Source organism: Echinops telfairi, unplaced genomic scaffold, assembly GCF_000313985.2.
Source record: "Echinops telfairi isolate 266 unplaced genomic scaffold, ASM31398v2 ScPeMD7_2291;HRSCAF=2852, whole genome shotgun sequence".
NCBI classification, from domain to species: domain Eukaryota; kingdom Metazoa; phylum Chordata; class Mammalia; order Afrosoricida; family Tenrecidae; genus Echinops; species Echinops telfairi.
Genome location: NW_022106189.1, coordinates 9,825,378 through 9,844,761, shown reverse-complemented (window position 1 = coordinate 9,844,761; position 19,384 = coordinate 9,825,378). Strand labels below are relative to the sequence as shown.

Genomic DNA, 19,384 nt, shown 5'->3' with positions numbered 1-19,384 from the left:
ATCTATTCACATATCTAAGGTTCAAATGTATATCCCTGCTCCACTTACGTGGTGGTATTATTACCGCCCCCTCTCTTTTAAAAAAAATTTTCTTTCTCTTTTTTTCCATCTTCACCAGCCTCTCACAGGGCCTGCTTGTTTTCTTTTCTTTCTTTTTTAAGGACTAACTTTTAAAAGTGAAAATGACTGAAACTACATGACAGGCAAGATACACAGGCAGGATCTCAGTGTAGGAGCAAAGAGCATTTGGGGAAAGCCGGAGAAGAGAAACGGAAACACTTCACAGATACACGAGAAGCTCACACTGTAAACAGGATTAAGCTGCTATGGATTTTCCCTCCTCACAGCGTGGCTTCGTTTTGTTCAGCCTGGGTCTTAATCAATTTCAAACTGCCTGTGGTCCACGTGGTCGGTTCCATGTACACTCGTTTCACTCAGTGATGAGCGACCAACTCTTCTCCGATCCCCTCTTCCTCCTGGAAGCTTTCCCAGTCCAATTCGGACTTCTTGAGGGTGCTCATTTTCTGCTCCTTGGCTCCGGTCTTCCCCAGAAGGCTGTTCGTGCCACGTGGTCTCTCTAACCCTGACCCGACAGGCAGTGACCGCAGAGCTGAAGGCGAGGTCGCCTGGGGCTTCTCCTTATTTAGCTTGAAGAACGATTGGGGCTTCCTTAGAAGGAGCCTCCACCTCCGTAGTCACTTCTTCACCAGCAACGTCAATCACCGTGGTGACTTGGGTTGCTTTCTTTCTTTAGACTTCTCCATCTCTTCTGCTTTGACTGGAACTTGTCTCTTCAGTCTCCTCTCCTTGTTCCCTTGTGTACTTGGGGGCACTTTTGTTTTGGGTCCCACATGGTTGAGGAAGCTGGTCCAGGGTTTATCTTCCTTTTTTCTTGCGTCTTCTGGCCCTATGTCCCTTTCCTGATCTGCACCTTTATCTTCCTCTTCACTGCTGCTTCCCCCTGATTCTGCTCGGCACCCAGCACTTCTTTTTTTTTTTAAGTCATTTTATTGGGCTCATACAACTCTTGTCACAATCCATACATGCATCAATGGTGTTGAGCACATTTATACATTCGTTGCCCTCATCATTCTCAAAATATTTGCTCTCCACTTAAGCCCTTGGTATTAGCTCCTTACCCCCCCCCCACCCACATGAACCCTGGATAATTTATAAATTATTATTTTGTCATATCCTACACTGTCTGACATCTCCCTTCACCCACTTTTCTGTTTCCGTCCCCCAGAGAGGAGTTTATATATAGATCCTTGTGATTGGTTCCCCCTTTCTCCCCCACCTTCTCTCCACCCTCCAGTATCACCACTCTCACTCCTGGTCCTTAAGGGATCACCTGTCCTGGATTCCCTGTGTTTCCAGTTCCTATCTGTACCAGTCAGTGTACATCCTCTGATCTAGCCAGATTTGTAAGGTAGAATTGGAATCATGATAGTGGGGGGGAGGAAGCATTTAAGAATTAGAGGAAAATTGTATGTTTCATTGTTATTACACTGCACGCAGACTGAATCATCTCTTCCCCGTGACCCTTCTGTAAGGGGGTTTCCCATTACCTACAGATGGGCTTTGGGTCTCCCCTCTGCACTCCCCCTGATTGACAATGATATGATTTTTTGTTCTTCGATGCCTGATACCTGGTCCCTTCTACACCTCGTGGTCAGACAAGCTGGTGTGCTTCTTCCATGTGGGCTTTGTTGCTTCTCAGCTAGATGGCTGTTTGTTTACCTGTAAACCTTTAAGACCGCAGACACTGTATCACTATATCTTTTGATAGCCGGGCTCCATCAGCTTTCTTCACCACATTTGCTTATGCACCTTTTGTCTTCAGTGATCATGTCAGAAAGGTGTGCCAATTTAATAGAACAAAGTATTCTTGCATTGAGTAACTACTTGTGTGGAGGTCCAATGTCCATCTGCTGCTTTAATACTAAACCTATAAATATATGCACGCAGATCTATTTCCCCATCATCCTACACAAATATATTTACATATGTACATGCCTGTATTTAGACCTCCATAAATGCCCTTTGCCTCCTAGTTTTTTCCTCTATTTCCTTTTACTTTCCTCTTGTTCCACTATCATGCTCAGCCTTCATTTGGGTTTCAGTAATTTCTCTCGGTTACATTGCCCTTGCTGAATCCCTACCAGGCCTCTCAAACCCTCCTTGCCACTAATTTCAGATCACTTGTTGTTCCCTTGTCCCTGGGTTGGTCAGCACCACCTTCTTTCCCCCACCTCCTCCTCTCTCATGTCCCCCTGGAACCATCGGTCCCATTGTTTTCTCCTCCAGACTGTTCATCCAGCCTGTCTTATCTAGATAGACCTGCAGAGATAATAATCTGCACAAAAAAACAAGGCATGGCAAGACAAAGTGACAAAAGAGAACAAAATGACAACAACAAAGAAAACCAATGACCAAAAAAAAAGAGAATAAATAAATTTTTAAAAATTAAACAAGAAAAAAAAGAAAATCCTGAAAATAGATCAAGGTCTGATTTTTGACCTGTAGGCATGTCCTCCAGTTGCGTCCAATGGGGTGCCATGCTCTGGCCCCAAAGCCCTGCTCTGCTACCCCTGCTGCTCTGCCGCATGCCTTTAGTGTTTTGCCTCGGTGTGGTGGGGTCAGTCCGTGCCAGTCCCCGCACTGATTTTCCAGTGTTGTCCCCCGTAGGGCCATGGGTCAGCGAGGGACGTCGTGTCTCATAGTGGGATCAGCCATGTGGTCCACTCTGTGCATTGGCTGCTCTGAGCCGGGATATCGTCCTCCAGGCCTGATGGGCCAGGATGTGCTCCACTCTCTCTTCTTCCCCCTTCATTTGCTCCCGTGTGCTTTGATCAGACATGTCCCTCTCCCTGAGCTGCAGCTTCAGTGCTGTCCTCTGAAGTAAATTCCTCTGGGGGGAGGGGCAGTTGTCCACATAACCCAGCTCTTCTTCTGATGATGATGGGCCCTCTTGTTTTCTCTTCCTGGCCAGAATGTCCGCAGCCTTTCTTTCTGTCCCTTTGGTTTTCTGTGTCTGTTCTTCACCATTCACTTCATCTTCCTTCACTCATTCATTTGTACCATCTTCACTACACTCGCCAACCCACAGCATGCAGTCTTCGTCTTCCTCCGAGGTGGAAGTCTTTGGGGTAGAATTCTTCCATGTCATGGTCATGCGTGGCAAGCAAATCCACAGGACCACAGCGGCTAGTCACAACTGCAAAGCTCTAGGGAGAGACTATAGAAGTCCAGTGGAGGCAGCAAGCAGGGTGGGCTCAGCGGTGTTTGCACACATGCAGACCCTATTTTTATCTTTTTGAGAGATAAGTAACCTCCATTGGTCTTTGGTAATTCCAATAATAATATCATTAAACTAACTAAAGCTATCGAAGTTAAAATACTATTGAGGTAAGGAGAGTATTCATATAAAATGTAAGTGACCAGTCTGGATGATCACACTTTTTAAGGTCCCTCTGGATGATCTTAAATCTCCAACCTTTTAGTTAACAGCAGAGCACATGTCAGGGACTCCATGAAAGAGGCTTTCAAATTCTGGGGCCTCACAGTATCCTAGAAGCTCATCTTCTTTCCCAGAAGTCTCATCTTTCATCTGGAAAGACTAAAGCAGAGCAAGAACAAGAGGTCTATTGGTCTACTAGCCACATTCAAAGCTCTGAGGTCATCTCCCTCGATACCAGAGATTGGATACCTGGTGGATTAGCTTGCAAGGAGTACCCAGATCAGACACCTCATGTTCTGGTGCCTGACAGAGAAGTTCAAGGGGAGCTGCCTTCCCTCTGACTGCCCAGAGCGCAGGTCTTTCTACAGAGGCAGGGTCCGCCAGGGGCGCAGGGAAGGGGTGATACTGAGTAGGTGAGCTCCTTGCACCCAGAAGACTGACACTGGCCCTTAAAGACAACTACCCAGCAAGGAAAGAGCATACCATTTCTGAAGCCCTCAGAGGCTCTGAAATGGGATCCAGCCTCATTCTCTGCAGCCACTTTATTGTGGATGCCACCAACAGTTGCTAAATAATGCAGCAGTCGCTGCAGGCACTGGCCGGAGAGGCTCTCCGTGGCACTGGGTAGAACCAGCTCCTGGCAGCTACCTGGGACTATGCCCGTCCTAAACTCTCAGCACGGGTAGAGGGCTGTAGTCACGTGATTGCTCGGCAGTCACTCTTGGAGCACCAGATCATCCGCAAGAAGAAGAGAAGTTAGGAGAAGTCAGGATTTGGACAGTGGATACCATCTTGGTATCTTATTTCCTGAGCAGTACAGACAACTCATGTAACCTTTCTGAATTTGAGTTTTCTTCTCCGTAAAATGAAAATAAGCAGCATTAGTGGCACAAGGGTTAAACTTACTAGTCAAAACTTTGGTGATTCAAACTTATAGGTGGTTCAGCTCCACAGGAAAAAAGACCCGGCACTTGACTCCTTTGAAGGTTGCAGTCTGAGAAATTCTTCTGAGACAGTCTGCTCTGGCCTGTCAGGTCAATAAGAGCACGAATAATCAGAACACACCAACAGCAATTGAAGATGACTAGAGGGATTGTCAGTTTTAAAAGAGATAAGGACTTGAAGGGATTTAGTGAATTCTACGGTGAAATTCAAAGTCAGTCAATGCCATTATAAGTAAAGGTAAGGGCTTACAGCACTCTGTAAAATGAGAAGACATTCCCATTCTTACTTGGAAACACAAGGTTTAGCATGTAGAGTGGTGGGTTCTTATCCTACTCTGCTATAAATATACAAATATGTATATGACAGAAATTCAGCTGTTAAGCAAAAGATTGGCAGTTTAAGTCTACCTACAGGCACTTAGAAAAAATCAGCAATTGGAAATCATATTGTCACCATGGGTCTAGTCAACTCAACCTGATAATGTACTATGAAATATAATACCATGTTTATAAATTAGAATAGTATATGCGATTGCGATATGCATTTTATTAAAGAAAATGCTTATAAATTAAGTATATGGAAAATTTATTGCTGATTATCTGATTAGGAAAGTTATGTATAATCTTTAAAAATTATCTCTTGATGGAAGAATTTTGAGCGGCTTTTATATTTTTTATTTTCTTTTTTTCTATCATTTCTATTATTTTTTATTTTCTATCATTTCTTCAATGACTGGATTGCTTGAATAATAATAATAAACAAATAATCCAAATGAATCTGACCCCCAGTAGAGCGGTCCATTTCAAAACTATACAGCCTCTGGAGAGGTGGATGGTTTAAATCCACCCAGAAGCACTTTCAGAGTCAGGCCTTGTTAGCTGCTTTTGAAAGAGCACAGTCCTGAAAAGCCCAAGGGGCAATTCTGCTCTGCACACATGGAGCCACCATGAGCCAGAATCAACCTGACAGCAACTCCCAACAATAGCAACAACAACAACGTCATTGCTGGTCCATCCTGGAGGGCCAGGAAGACCCATCTGTCCATGCTTCTCCTACACAATGACTCTAAGCCCTTCCAAGGTGCCCTGCTCCCCCACACCCGGGGCTGCTGTTTCACAGCAAAACCTTTTTTACCCCGAGAAATCTAATCTTGTTCCCAAGAAGCCCACTGTAAAAACAGAGAGAGGAGGATTTCCTGCGGAAGGGATGTAGACTCAAAATTCAGAAAGACTTGGACGAGCATCTCAGACTCCTATCTTCCTCTGTAAGATGAGGATCACAATACTTGCTCTACAGAGTGCTTGTGAGAACTCAAGTGTAGTCTCTCACAGTTGACTCATAGTGACCTCCCTGTGGGTTTCCGAGACTGTAACCGTTTACGGGAGTAGAAAGCCCAGTCTTTTTCCCGCCGAGTGGCTAGTGGTTTCAAACTGCAGACCAGGTGGATCGCAGTCCAATGCTACCCCATCAGGCCTCCTTCTCTTTGCAAACAGTGCCTGGAAAATAGCAAATGGCTCAGAATTTTTAGCAACTATTTTAAAAATCGTACACAAAACAAACACAAATGGAGTTATTCTAGTTAAAGGGTTGTGGAGCATATAGCACTGAAGGGACCTCCAGGGAAGCCCGAGCTGAAGAACAGAGTCGCTTCTGGTGGAGGTGAGACCCCTGAACCTGCATCAGGAAGCAGAATGACTAGTCCAAGCTGCCCCTTCCCAGTGGATCACTTCATGTCTCTGTGCAAATCTTCTATTAGAGATTCTCAAAGAGATGCCTGAGAAGCTTTTGTTGAGTTGTTGTTTGCTGCCACCGAATCATTAACCCCCCACACAATGGAAGGAAAGGGTCCAAGGGTCCAAGGATATGGGGTTAATGATTTATTCCCATGGTCATTTGTGAATTGGACCATGGTGATCCATTGTGGTTGATTTTCAAAAAGAGATGGCCAGCCTTGCTTCGAAGTTTGTATTACTTTGGAAGCTCTGCTGAAATCTGGTCGTCTTTGTAACACACACGGCTTTCCTCACCAACTGCTCATGAAGTACACTGGCTGAAAACCAAACCAAGGAGTTTTGCGGTTTTAATATATTCTATGTTCTCTTGAAATGCACATCTTATGTAACTCAAGAAAACATTGTTTTGTTCAGTGAGGTAGTTAGTTTATTGTGCCAACCTGGCTGATAAACACATGTGGGATTAATTACCTTGCCTTTCTTGTCTCTTGCTCTTTGATCATCGGACCAGTGTGCGACTGCCTTGCTTATTCTTTGCCTCAATTTGCAAGCTACACTACCTGTGGGACACCTAACCTGTGGTCGGTGTCGCTGTAATTTGAGGTTCCTTTAAGACCTACATCGCCACACCATTGGACTGTACATCTCTTGAGCTGGGGACTGTCAGACCCTGTCATATGGCTGACTGTTGGTGACCTGCCTTGCTGTTTGCTGCCTGTGCCTGGATAGCCTGAATTGCTCTACAGAGGACTACCCAGCGGCCCTCAAGACTTGAAGGACTGTCAATGTTTCACAACTGTCTCACGGGAGTGAGTTGCACTGAGCCATTTGTACTGCTTTATAATTTATTTAAGTGTTTATTTCTTATGTTATATATCAATCTATCTGTATAAATATATATAAAATTATTAGCATTCTGGTTTTGTTTCTCTAGAGACCCTAACACATTCAGTATTTAACCAAGAAATTTCAGGAAATCAAGTCACCAATGGCAACAGATCTCATGGTATTTGGGTCACCAGAACTTCACACATTGCCTGTATGACAATTCCACACTCAGTGCAAGAATCAATTCCATTCATTTTACAAGCATGGGATCATGGAACTTATGTGTTCGCAGACACCATAAACAATGTGGGGCTTGCAGACCATAACAGGTGACACTGTTAGAGACAGTGACACTAAAATGACTGTCTTTAAAATGTTTGTGCACCATCTAGCTGAGCAGCAACAAAGTCAACATGGAAGAAGCACACCAGCCTGCGTGATCACGAGGCATTGATGGGATCAGGTATCAGGCATCAAAGACCCAGAACAAAAAATCTTATCAATGTGAATGAGGGGGGAATGGGGAGTGGAGACCCAAAGCCCATCTACAGACAATTGGACACCCCCTTACAGAAGGGTCACAAGGAAGAGACGAGCCAGTCAGGGTGCAGTATAGCACCGATGAAACATACCACTTTACTCTAGTTCTTTAGTGCTTCCCTTCCTCCCCTCCCCCCACTATCATCCCAATTCTACCTCAAAAATCCGGCTAGACCAGAACATGTACACGGGTACAGATAAGAGCTGGAAACACAGAGATCCAGGACAGATAACCCCCTCAGGACCAATAATGAGAGTAGCTATACCAGGAGGGGAAGGGGTAGGTGGAGGGAGAAAGGAGAACCAATCACAATGATTTGTTTCCCTCCCTGGGGAATGGACAACAGAAAAGTGGGTGAAGGGAGACATTGGTCAGTAGAAGACATGAAAAAATAATAATTTACAAATTATCAAGGGTTTGCGAGGGAGGGAGGGAAGGAGGGAGAAAAATGAAGAGCTGATACCAAGGGCTCAAGTAGAAAGAAAATGTTTTGAATACCATAATGGCAACAAATGTACAAATGTGCTTGCCACAATGTTTGTATGTATGTATTTTGAAAAGAGCTGTATAAGCCCCCAATAAAATGATTTTAAAAAATTGTTGCAATCTTTCAGCAGAAGTTTATTTTTATTAAAACTATCTGTAGTTAATTATAACAAGGAAACACTTAGCCCAACTTAAAAGTATCAGTATACTTACAAGGTCAATTCTATGCTAATTTACCTTTTGAATCTTTGAATGCACTTCAGTGAGAGTTGTCATTATTGCAACAACACTTTGAATGCCATGTCATTTCATCTGCACTTGATACAAGCATGCACTGTTGTTTTCATTGATACCAGAGTTCTCATAGATGCTGATTTTGTCAGATTTGCTGGTGTTTTAGCAACTATATAGTAGTAATTAATATTTGTGCATGTTTATCAATAACTTTGCTGAGAAGTAGAATCAAAACAAAACAAAGAGTCAAAAACCCAAGGTGTCTAATGAATTGCATCTTAAAGAGACCCCAGAAGACAAATTAGAACCACCCAACAAGGTTGCCAAGCCTGTGCATCTTTTAGAAAAGCCCACTGCCACGTAGTTCTTCCTGCGGGAGGCTCACTGGGTCCACTGACTGACCTTTTGGATAGCAGCTAATCTCGTTAACCACCATGCCACCAGGGATCTTGAAAATAAAGTAGTAATGAGTGGGAAAAGAAGGGGAAATTGAAATTTTTTTTCCACTCAGTTACTAATAATTTTATAATAATATTGTAATAATGTAATTTTACAAAAGAATCTTGTTAGTGTTTATGTAATCTAAGAATATTGCATTTAAGGACTTTATAATAACTTATAGCATCATTCTATGATTAAAAGTGCCAATAAACATTACTAAGGAGCCCTGGTGGATTGTTAGCATTGAGCTGCTAACAGCAAGATCAGGAGTTGAAATCCACCAGCTGTTCCGGGGGTGGGAACGAGGCTGCTTTCTTTCGGCCTAAAGATTTGGTCTCTGAAACTCACGGGAGTGGAACTGACTTGATGGCCGTGAGCTTGAAGTCTTCTGTAGGGTCTGGGATGAGAGGAGGTCCCAGGGGCGCGGGAAACCATCCGTTACTGCACTGAATGACAGAGCAGACCTAGTGATGCTGATGTACATGTTAAAGAGATTATTCCTTTGTTTTTAATTACATTATTATAAATCACTTTTCTTTCACACACCCCTAGAGCATGCAGATCAGTTATTTTATCTAAATATTTTATTTCAGAATACTCAAGGGGGATTACAAAACATTTGTCATAAAAAGAAGGTCTGCCAAGTACATCAATTGATGAAAGGAAGCTAAAAAAGGTAAGACGCTGGGGATTCCCACGCTTCCCGCCTCCAGTTGAAGAACAGCAGACCCCCTCCTGCAAGCCAGACCCTGTTCCTGGGTCGAAGAAGCCCTGGGCTTTCTTCCCACCAACCCTGTCCCCACCCCCACCTCCCACCTCCGCTAACACCTCGTTCCCAGTCCGAAGCCCCAAATCCAAATGGGATTTAAGAGCTGAGAAAATCCATTGTTTTGTTTAAATCCACAAACCATGTTGGGAACTTCATGAAAGCTATTACTATCTATATCATCAACTAAAAGATGAGGGGGTTGGGGGGTGCGCGGAGCGCTATCTCAGGGACACCCCTGAGGTTCTGGTTGCCAAGGAAACCAAAGCAGCTGCTGCTCTGAGCTCACAGGCCATCACACTGTGAGAGCCCACCGAAGCCCAGCTGATTCTAATCACAGCAGCCCTGTAGGGCCGATCAGAACTGTCCCACAAGGTTTCTAAGGCTGTAAATTTGGTGGATGCAGACTGCCACATTTCCCGCCCCTAGGCACCGCCAGGCTAAGCACTTTAACCACTGTGGGTGGCCCCAGGGCTCCATCACACTGTAAAAGAATGTCTCCAAAGTTAGTCACCCAAAGTTAGTCACCCCCGACCTCAGCACGCTTGAAACCTGAGGATTTAAGACGGAAAATTCATGGTGTCTGAAGGTAGGGAAAGGCAGCTGTACCGAGACTGTTGAACTGCTGGTAGGCAGACTAACATGGTCTCACGACATTAATGACATAGCTGGATTTAGATATGTATTGTTCAGGCAAACCTGTGACGGACATTCTTAGTGAATATGATAGATTTTCCATGACAATTATCTCCCATTTGCTGAAATAGTATCCAACAATTCTGTACAAGTGTATAATTATGCAGGTACTGTGATAGTTAGCCTACATTGGCCCAATATCCCTCTCTCAACAGGGCTTTAAAAAAAAATTAGTACTAGGGGCGCTTAAAAAAAAATTAATACCAGGAGCTAATTAGAGACAATGTTAACGGAAGACAACTTAAACCCCAGGGGGATGATCCATAAGACCCTCTATCATAAATTAACAAGGTTTTAAAAGGGAGTCAAAGACAGATGAAAAACAAATAACAACAACAAAAACCCAACAACATAGATCCAGGAATGGGTTTTGGGCCCTCACTAAATCTTAGCTCCAACCTAAGAACAATTAGTTATTACATCATAGCTCAATACTTGCCCTCAGGAAAGGAACCCAGAAGATGGGTGCTATAGCAAAATGTGATGAAGAAAGCAGAGATGCCCAACTATCAATTGGAATAGTGTCTGGGGTCTTAAAGGCTTTTTTTCCAAGCAAGCAGCCTGTGAGATGTCAAGTAAGTCCACATGGACGAAGCATACCATCATCAGTCACCAGAGACTTGTAAATCATATAATCCAAAGTCAAAGGAGGGAATAGTATCAGAGACTAAATTGTGAGAATCTGGTTTGCAGAAGGCTATGGATGACAGTGGGAGCCCAAGATATATTTGTGAGATCTGCATTATAAATAAGCCTCTGGTGACTTCCCTCTCTCCATAATAGAGGGGGGCACAGTGGTAGAGCAGAGGCGAAGGGGGAACCATGTCTATGTAGGACAAGGAGTCCATGTAGAAAGAGAATGTTTGCTCCCAGGGGGACGAACAACAGAAAAGTGGGTGAAGGGCGACAGAGGACGATATAAGATATGAAAATAATCATCGATAACTTATCAAGGGTTCATGAGGGAGGGCAGGCGGGGGAGGGAGGAGGAAAATGAGGAGCTGATATCAAGGGCTCAAGTAGAAAGAAAATGCCTTGAAAATGATGATGGCAGCTTATGTGCAAATGTGCTTGACGCCCGGGGGTTTAAGTGGAGAGAAAATGTTTTGAGAATGATGAGGGCAATGAATGTACAAATGCGCTTTACACAATTGATGTGTGTATGGATTGTGATAAGAGTTGTATGAGCCCCTAATAAAATGATTTTTTTTAAAACCAAAAAAAATGTGCTTGACGCAATGGATGAATGTATGGATTGTGACAAAAGATGTAAGAGCCCCCAATAAAAGTATTTAATTAAAATAAAAGAAAGAGAATGTTTGGAAACTGATTGTGGTAGTAATTGTTCAATTCTGCTTGACATGACTGAACTATGGAATGATATGCTATATATATTAAAAAAAAAAAAAAGAATCGTCTTCCAAAGAAACATGTCTTGTGATGTCTGTACATATGTTGACCTTGGAAGGCAGTATGCTCACCACTATACCACCAATGCCTCTATATATGTTGACCTTATATATCTCATTGGCCCACAGGCCACAGAGCATAGACTTTTTTTTAGACTGAAACATCCATTTATTTTAATAATTGAATTATATTACAGGTTAATGATCCAAAATAAAATTTGAACTGATTCAATACATAATTTGATATTAGAGAGAAAATAGATCTTTTCCCAACTGAAAATAGATATATTTTTTTCTTTTCTGTGATTTTTTTTCCCTTTAATATGTTTAAGACTTGCCTGAACAACAGCCAGCCTTCAGCATCCTTTGCTCAGAAATGTTCAATGTTCTTCTATTGACTAAGCAGGAACTTCAGGGTTGAAAATAGATTAGCATTTCCGTTTCTGACTTTAGACTATTTTAAAGTAAAACTTTAAGAGTTCCAATTGATAAATGGCAAATGCTTCCAGGACACTCTGCCTTAAAATAAGATTCCTCAATAGTGGGACTTAGGGATGCTTCAGTGCCCCTTACAGAAGTGACCCTTTAAGTGTGTTTTCAGTACAGAGTGTCTTGCATGTGTTGAACAGTTTGTCTGATTTTTCTTCGCTATAGTTGTTCTATTTTGTCTTACTTTTCCCTATAATTCTTTTTGATAAACACATGTTTTACATACCCAAGGGAAACATCTCCTCAAACTTACTATCATTCCTTGCCAAATCAAACACTAGTAGGACTTGAGGGGAGAGTCCTAGACCACTGCCAACACGCGCACCGTCTCTTCTTACCACTTGAAACATTCACGCCTCCGTGGGCCGAGGCATAGCTTTCTTTCTTTTCCCCACTCAAATCATGTTCCTTTTGTTTTATTTGTTTTCAAAACCATTTTGTTAGGAGTTAATACAGATACCATACCATTCCATAGTTAAATCACATCAAGCAGTATTGTACAATTGCTATCACAATCATTTTCAAAACATTGTTTTCCTTCCTGAATTCCTTGACATCAGCTCCCTTTTACACCCTCCCCTGCTACCACCACCACCACTGTCCCCCCAGAAACCCTTATTCTACTTGCTATTCCTATCGGTTTAACAATCCTGGGTTTCATATACTGAACAGATACTGAAAAAAAGAACATATCACACACACAAAAAGAACATATCACATAAACCCCAATATGAACAAACAAAAAACCCCAAAATACAGAAAATGTTGAAAATCAAATCAGGCATAACATGCAATCAGAGGGGGCAGGGATCAACTGACACAGTTTTAACTGTTTAAATCATGTTACTCCTTTTGGTCTTCTATAGTCATCTCTCCAAGCTCTGTTTAGAAACCACTTTCCTCTCACCCCTCAATTGTAGATTAAGGAAGTTCTCCGGAGACTTATTTCCTATGTAGTTCCACAAATGAATCTTGGGCTCCCACTGTCAACCATCGCCTTCTGTACATCGGATTCTCACAATTTAGCCTCTGATACTAATCCCTCCTTTGATTTCGGGTTATATGGTTTTTCATTCTTCGGTGACTGATGATGATGTGCTTCTTCCATGTGGACTTATTTGACATCTCACTTAGATGGATGGTTTTAAAACAAGCCTTTAAGATCCCAGACGCTGTTTTATCTACTAGTCACACACCATCTACATTCTTCGCCACATTTTGTTACAGCACCCAGGATTCTGTGATTTTGGAACGCTGGTCTTAATTCTAGGCCTTGCTTTATAAACTAGTGGTGATAGTACAGGTTTTTTTAAAATAAACATTCTTTTACATGCAAAATAAGTTTTGTCATGTTGAAACTGGGGTTTCCAGTGAAAGCTGCCATGTAATAAAAGCATTGTTGTTTGATGCCTTTTCCTTCCATTCAGTTATATTTATGTATTATCTAAAAACCTAATGGCACAATAGTTAAGTGCTCCGCTGCTAATTGAAAGGTTGGTGGTTGAAGTCACCCAGTGGCTGCAAGAGGGAGGACCTGACAACCTGCTTCTGCAAAGAGGGCTACCTAGAAAACCACAGAGGCAGTTCTATTTCACGACCCATGGGCTCACGAGGAGTCAAAACCCAACTCCCTGGCATCTCACTCACTCCAAACTCACTGCCATCGAGTCAACTCCAACTCAGAGTGACCCGGTCGGACAGGGTAGAACAGCCTCTTGGGGTTTCCAAGAGTGGAATGGTTCACAGGAGTAAAAACTTCGTCTTTCTCCTGAGGCGGGATTGGTGATAGAAGCCCAGCATAACATACTAAGCCACAACATACATATATTCATCTCCTTCCTGCTTCTCAGAAAACAGAGAAAGCTGCCTGCTCCCGTCAAGATTGATAGTCTCAGAAATGTATCGGTCTCTGGAGTCAGAATGGACTCAGTGGCAGTGGGTTTGATTTGGTTTATGTCTCTAGTAACCAAACACTCCCCAGTTCTGGTCCCACGGCAAGGGAGGCAGTTGTTATGGCGACGTGGATCTTTCCTCTTTATCTTGCCCCAAGCTGGCGTTTTATTGAGAATGATGGTGCTCATACTCTGGGAGGAGGAGAACAAAACTGTAGCAGGCCCAGCTCTCAGTCTGCAAATTCAGGGAGTTTAGGGATCTCCTTATTTTATAATTCCATTTTATTCCAAGTCCCTAATTCGCTCAAAACCAATCTCACTGCCCTTGAGTCAACGCAGACTCATAGTGACTCCTTGTGGGTTTCTAAGACTGTAACTGTTTACAGGAGTAGAAAGTCTAATCTTTCTCCCACAGAGTGGCTGGTGGTTTTGAACCGTTGACCATATAGATCGCAGACCAATGTATAACCACTTCACCACCAGGGCTCCTTCCTAATTCACTAGGTGACAGAAATGCCATCTCAGGCAATTTAAGAGCTTACATTTTCTCCCAGGGAAATTTCTAATTTCTTGGGAACTTACTGAGGTCGTGGTGAGTCCCTGGCCCATCTGTCCTCACGGCTGGCTGCAAAGCTATCCTCTCCTCAGTGATCTAGGCCTAACTTCTCTTGGTGCAGAGGCCCAGCCTCTTTCCACTGCTTCCTGTTACAGAGTCGCGCCCAACAAAAGACCACTGACCCACAAGCAGCTGCAAAGTAACAAAGCAAAGGTTTATTAGAGAAGAGCAAAGGAAAAGCAAATCCGGATTTGGGCTACAGCATGGCCACACAGGGTCCAAAACTGAAGCAAGCGGCAAAAGTTTCTTTGTCCTTTTATACACTTAAAACCAGTAAGGAGTAAGGAGAGGGGAGTGTGTGTAAGGAATGGGGAAGGGTGTCTGCACAAGATAACAGAATGTGGGCAGTTTAGCATGTCCTGCCCAGCTTATCTTGGTCCAGGTGCGCTTGTAAAACTTTTGGCTGACATTTAAAAGCAGCAGTTTGCAAGGTCACAGTGACTTGTTTTTCTAAAATAACATTTTTCTTTTAGGATGGGGGATGACCTTTAAACTCTTCAAAATGGGGTAACTTAAGTCAATTGTGAAGATTCCCTGGGCCCTAACACTTCCCACCCCCTGGAGCCCTGCAGAGACTTATGGGGCAACCGTCTCTTCTCTGTGTCATGATGGGAAGAGGCCTTCCCAGAAATACCGCACTAGGCACTCAGGTCACTGTTGCCACCCACTGGCTGGGAGTCTTGCCACCAATCTGAGTTGTGGATTAGGCACAAGCTAATCAACAAAGACTGGAAAATAACACCGTACTTGGTTAGAGAGTCATCGAAAAAGAGGAAGATCCTCATGGAGACGGATTGACACTGGCTGCAACGATGGGCTCCAATATAGCAACAATGATGAGGATGGCGCAGGGCCAGGCAGGGTTTTATTTTTGTTGTTGTATGGAGGGTCACTACGAGTCAGAGCCAGCTTGAAGGCTCTTAACAACAACACATTAAGGCCTGCATTGCATGGCTCCCCCTCCCTTCAGCCCAAAGAATTCCACTCGGACAGCAGCGGCAGCCGTTCATTGTTCTCCCTATATGTATCCAATGAATCCTCCCATTTGCATAAAGGCAGAGATCTTTGAAACCCAAGTCCCAGACAACAGTGGTTTCCCTCGGCTTTCATCACATTTTTCATTGAGCCGGTCCGAGATTACCCATCTGAATTTTGCTAAAGTCGTCATAGGTCCTTCTAGATTTTTCTCTTTTCAGACCACACACTTGCTTCTTTATTTAGTTTCTGCCTTAACTCTTACAATGAAGACAGACAAATAAGCAAGCTGAAGCACCTCTGTGCTGAAGTCCCTTCCTGGTGCCGTCTCTGGCTGAGGAGGAGGCTGTGGTACTCTCTCCAGGGCTCTTGCTGTGCATTGCCAGGCAGGGGAGGCAGGCCGAACTCCCTCCAGGCACACACCTGCTGGGAAACAGCTGTGGGTCCGTTTCACAGAGTGAAAGCTATTCCTTGGGCATTGTCTGGCGGCCTACCCTGGGGAGATGGAAGTTTACATATGGGAATAGCTGCCTGTCTTGTAGTTGGAACTAAAAATTAAAAATAATGTTGCAAAAAAGAAAGGAAAAAAGTTTTCTCCAACCAACAACAAACTTTTCCTTCAGTCCAAGTTCTAGAAACAAGAATGGCCCTTATGGGTGATTTACTGTAGTTTTCACAAATAAGGTGCCAACATACATAATGCACACACACATAGTGTTCATGGGAAACATGCAAAGGAGAGTGCATAGTTCTCATAAACCTGTGTAACACGTGCTATTTGTGTAAAACTGCAGTAAGTGCTTGTGGTTTAGACACTGGGGTCTGTTTTGCCACTTAAGGACTGAGTAGCACTGGAGGGTGCCTAGGTGGCAAAAATGGTTTGCAAACCACAGGACTGGCAGTATTGTCAATGAAAGTAAGTCCTGCTAATGAGCTTCCCCCAAAATTACAGATAATTCAATCTAGGGAATTTTCTCTCTGAGGTCGCCACGAGGCAAAATCAGCTGGATCGCAACATGTGCCATTGGGGAGGTTATTCACGTGTACCATATCTGGGTTCTACATTTATAAGGTGGGGGAGGGGTAATAATAGCACCTACCTCAAAGGGTAGCTTTAAGGATTAGCTGAGAGACTATGTATAAAGTGCTTACACTTGATTCTGACACGTTGCTTTCCCAAACTGCTGGCTTGGATGATTATGCAGCAGAATTTTCCCTTCCCCGTAGTCCTTGGAAATTTATACAGAAATTATGGCATCAAGAGATTCAAGATTTTAAAGTAAAGGAAAAGAAGGCACCAGGAAAGGGTGGGCACAGGAAATTCTGGAGATTTCAGGCCACAGGAACAAAGTAAAATGCTAACAGATCAGCTGTAAATAGCAGCAGAGTTAGCAACTGCTCCATCATCACCATCATCCTGCAAAACAAGGAACCCCTTCCTTTCTTTCATTTGAAAGATTAATAGAACCTCCAACCCCTCCTGCCAGCACACGGAAGTCAGTTGAAGGCCAAGTCAAGAAAGAAGTGAGGGGCATTTGTGGGGAATGCTTATGGTTCTGGTCTGATCAGAGTTGTCATTGAGTTTCACTTGAAACTCAGCGAGTGGGGGCCCCACTGTAACTAACCTGGATGATCACCTTTATGTGGTGGCACTGAGGCTCCTTCCAGTTGTGGAACCCCCAATCAGACAGCTTTGTCAAAGGAGAAGCACAGAACTACTTCTCAGGGTTCTTGGAAGCATGCCTTCGGATTGCAGTGGTGGGAAGGAACGCGGTAGTTTGCCTACTCTAGCTTTGCGAACCTTCAGATGGCCGAGCTTAGACACTCAGGCCCACACCCCCACTGTCATCATCATTAGACATCTTTGAGCATTTATCACAAGCCTGGCACTTTCTTAGTGCTGGTGCACCCAGGCCCACATGTTTGCTAGTGGCCGTCACGTCAGCTCTGACTCATGTTGGTGACCTGAAGTCTAACAGAACCTGATGCTGGCAGGTCCTGTGTCATCTGCAGGGTTGTTGGTACGTGTGGGTCCATTGCTGAGGCTCTCTTAGTGAAGAGGTTCCTATTTTTTTTTCCCTATTTTTTGTTGTTGACTGATTTTCTACTTGATGAACCATAATGTCTTTTTTCTCGTAATTGTCTTTCCTGATTATATATCTAAAGTAAGTGATCTAAAGTCTTACTTTTCTTCTAAGGAGAACCCTGCTTTGCCAAGACCCTTCCACAAAACCCATTTTCCCAAAACCCATCCCCCAAAGCCCCTTATCCAGGAAGACTCTTTGGAGAAGCTATCAGAGGAGAGCCAGTGGTTGGTTGGACATAAATATTTTGTTACCTAGTGCTACTGTGACACAAATGCCACAAGGGGTGACCTTAAAGAGCCAAGATTCATTTTCTCACAGTACTGGAGGCTAAATGTTGAAATCGGGGTCTCACCTGAGTCTACTGCTTCCTTGTCAGTAGCCTTGGGACTTCCTTAGTTCCTTTGCATGTAGCTGATGCTTATGTGGAATGACTTCTCTAGTATGTTCTGTGACTAAGTCTATGTCTATATGATCCTCACATAACTTAGACGTGATTAGTCTTAGGATCCACCCTACACTAGTGTGGCTGCTGGATTATAGTCCTGATAGATTATATTACATTAGATTACTTTGTGGAAAATGATTACATTGCATTAGATTGGCTTACCTCCACAGGTTTAGGGAGTTTGATTCCATCACACATTTTAAGGTGACACAAATTAGTCCATAACATGTACCAATAATGTGCCAGGAAGAAGCCCTAGTGGCACAATGGTTATTGGCTTGAACCCACTAGCAGTTCCATGGAATAAAGACCTGGCAATTTTCTCCAATAAAGATTTCTGCCTAGGAAATGCTAAGGGGCGTTTCTGCTCTGTCCAACAGAGTACTGACTCAGAATCAACTCAACAGCACACAATAATAACCACCCATCTAAATCAATAGTGTACTCTGTACATGTTTAGTAAATGAAGTTAGCAACCATAAGCATCCCATCTAGAAAATGACAAAAAACACACACAATTTCTTGGTATTTTCTATTGATACATGACTTTTCTTAGCAAATGAAATTTAAATTAAAAAAAAATACTACAATGAGGATCCAGGAGACAATGAAGCCTAAGCATTGCCTTCTGGTGAGTTGGGGTTGCCAGGGAGGGAGAAGATGGCACCAGGGTAGAGGATAAAGTTCCTTGGACCAGTAAGGCTGCTCCAGAAAATGCTGCTTTGTCCAAGGAGAGGAACTGGTGGAAGACGAAGACTGGATTACAGAAGGAGGGTGCTGCAGGAGTATGCGTCTCTTCTTGCTCTGCGCTTGGTAGCACTTTCTATAGTTCTTCTGTGTCTCTATGACTCTTCCTTCCATAAACCCATTGCCATTGAGTTGAGTTTAATTCATGTTGACCTTATACGTACATAGTAGAAATGTTAACATTATATGAAAGTCATCCAAAGCCAAGCCATTGAATTTGCCTTTGCTACAAATATATTCATGAATGGGGTGGGGCATACCAGATGCAAAATTATAAACATTTTCTAGATATAACTAAGGTCAATTGGCATAACATAGTCCCCAAAGACAAGCCTCTGCATCCTACTTTGGTGAGTAGCGACTGGAGTGAAGACTGATGGTGGTATGTTCTGTTGACCTATTGGACTGATTCTCTCCATGTGTCTTTCATTTTATTCATTCTTCTTTCTTCTGGACAAGGAAAGATCAATAGTTGCCCTCATGGCCACTCATGAACTATTAATTCCAGAACAAAACTCAAATTGTAAGAAAACAGGCTTATTGATCCGAAGGGTGAAATGCCCGAGGCCTAGAACAAAAACTCATCCCTATAGT

At 43.3% G+C, this 19,384-nt stretch overlaps 1 pseudogene; it reads right to left on the bottom strand.

Annotated features, from left to right (window-relative positions):
* Window positions 1-316: 316 nt before the first annotated feature.
* On the bottom strand, window positions 317-3,164 carry LOC101644993 (annotated as a pseudogene).
* Window positions 3,165-19,384: the final 16,220 nt, after the last annotated feature.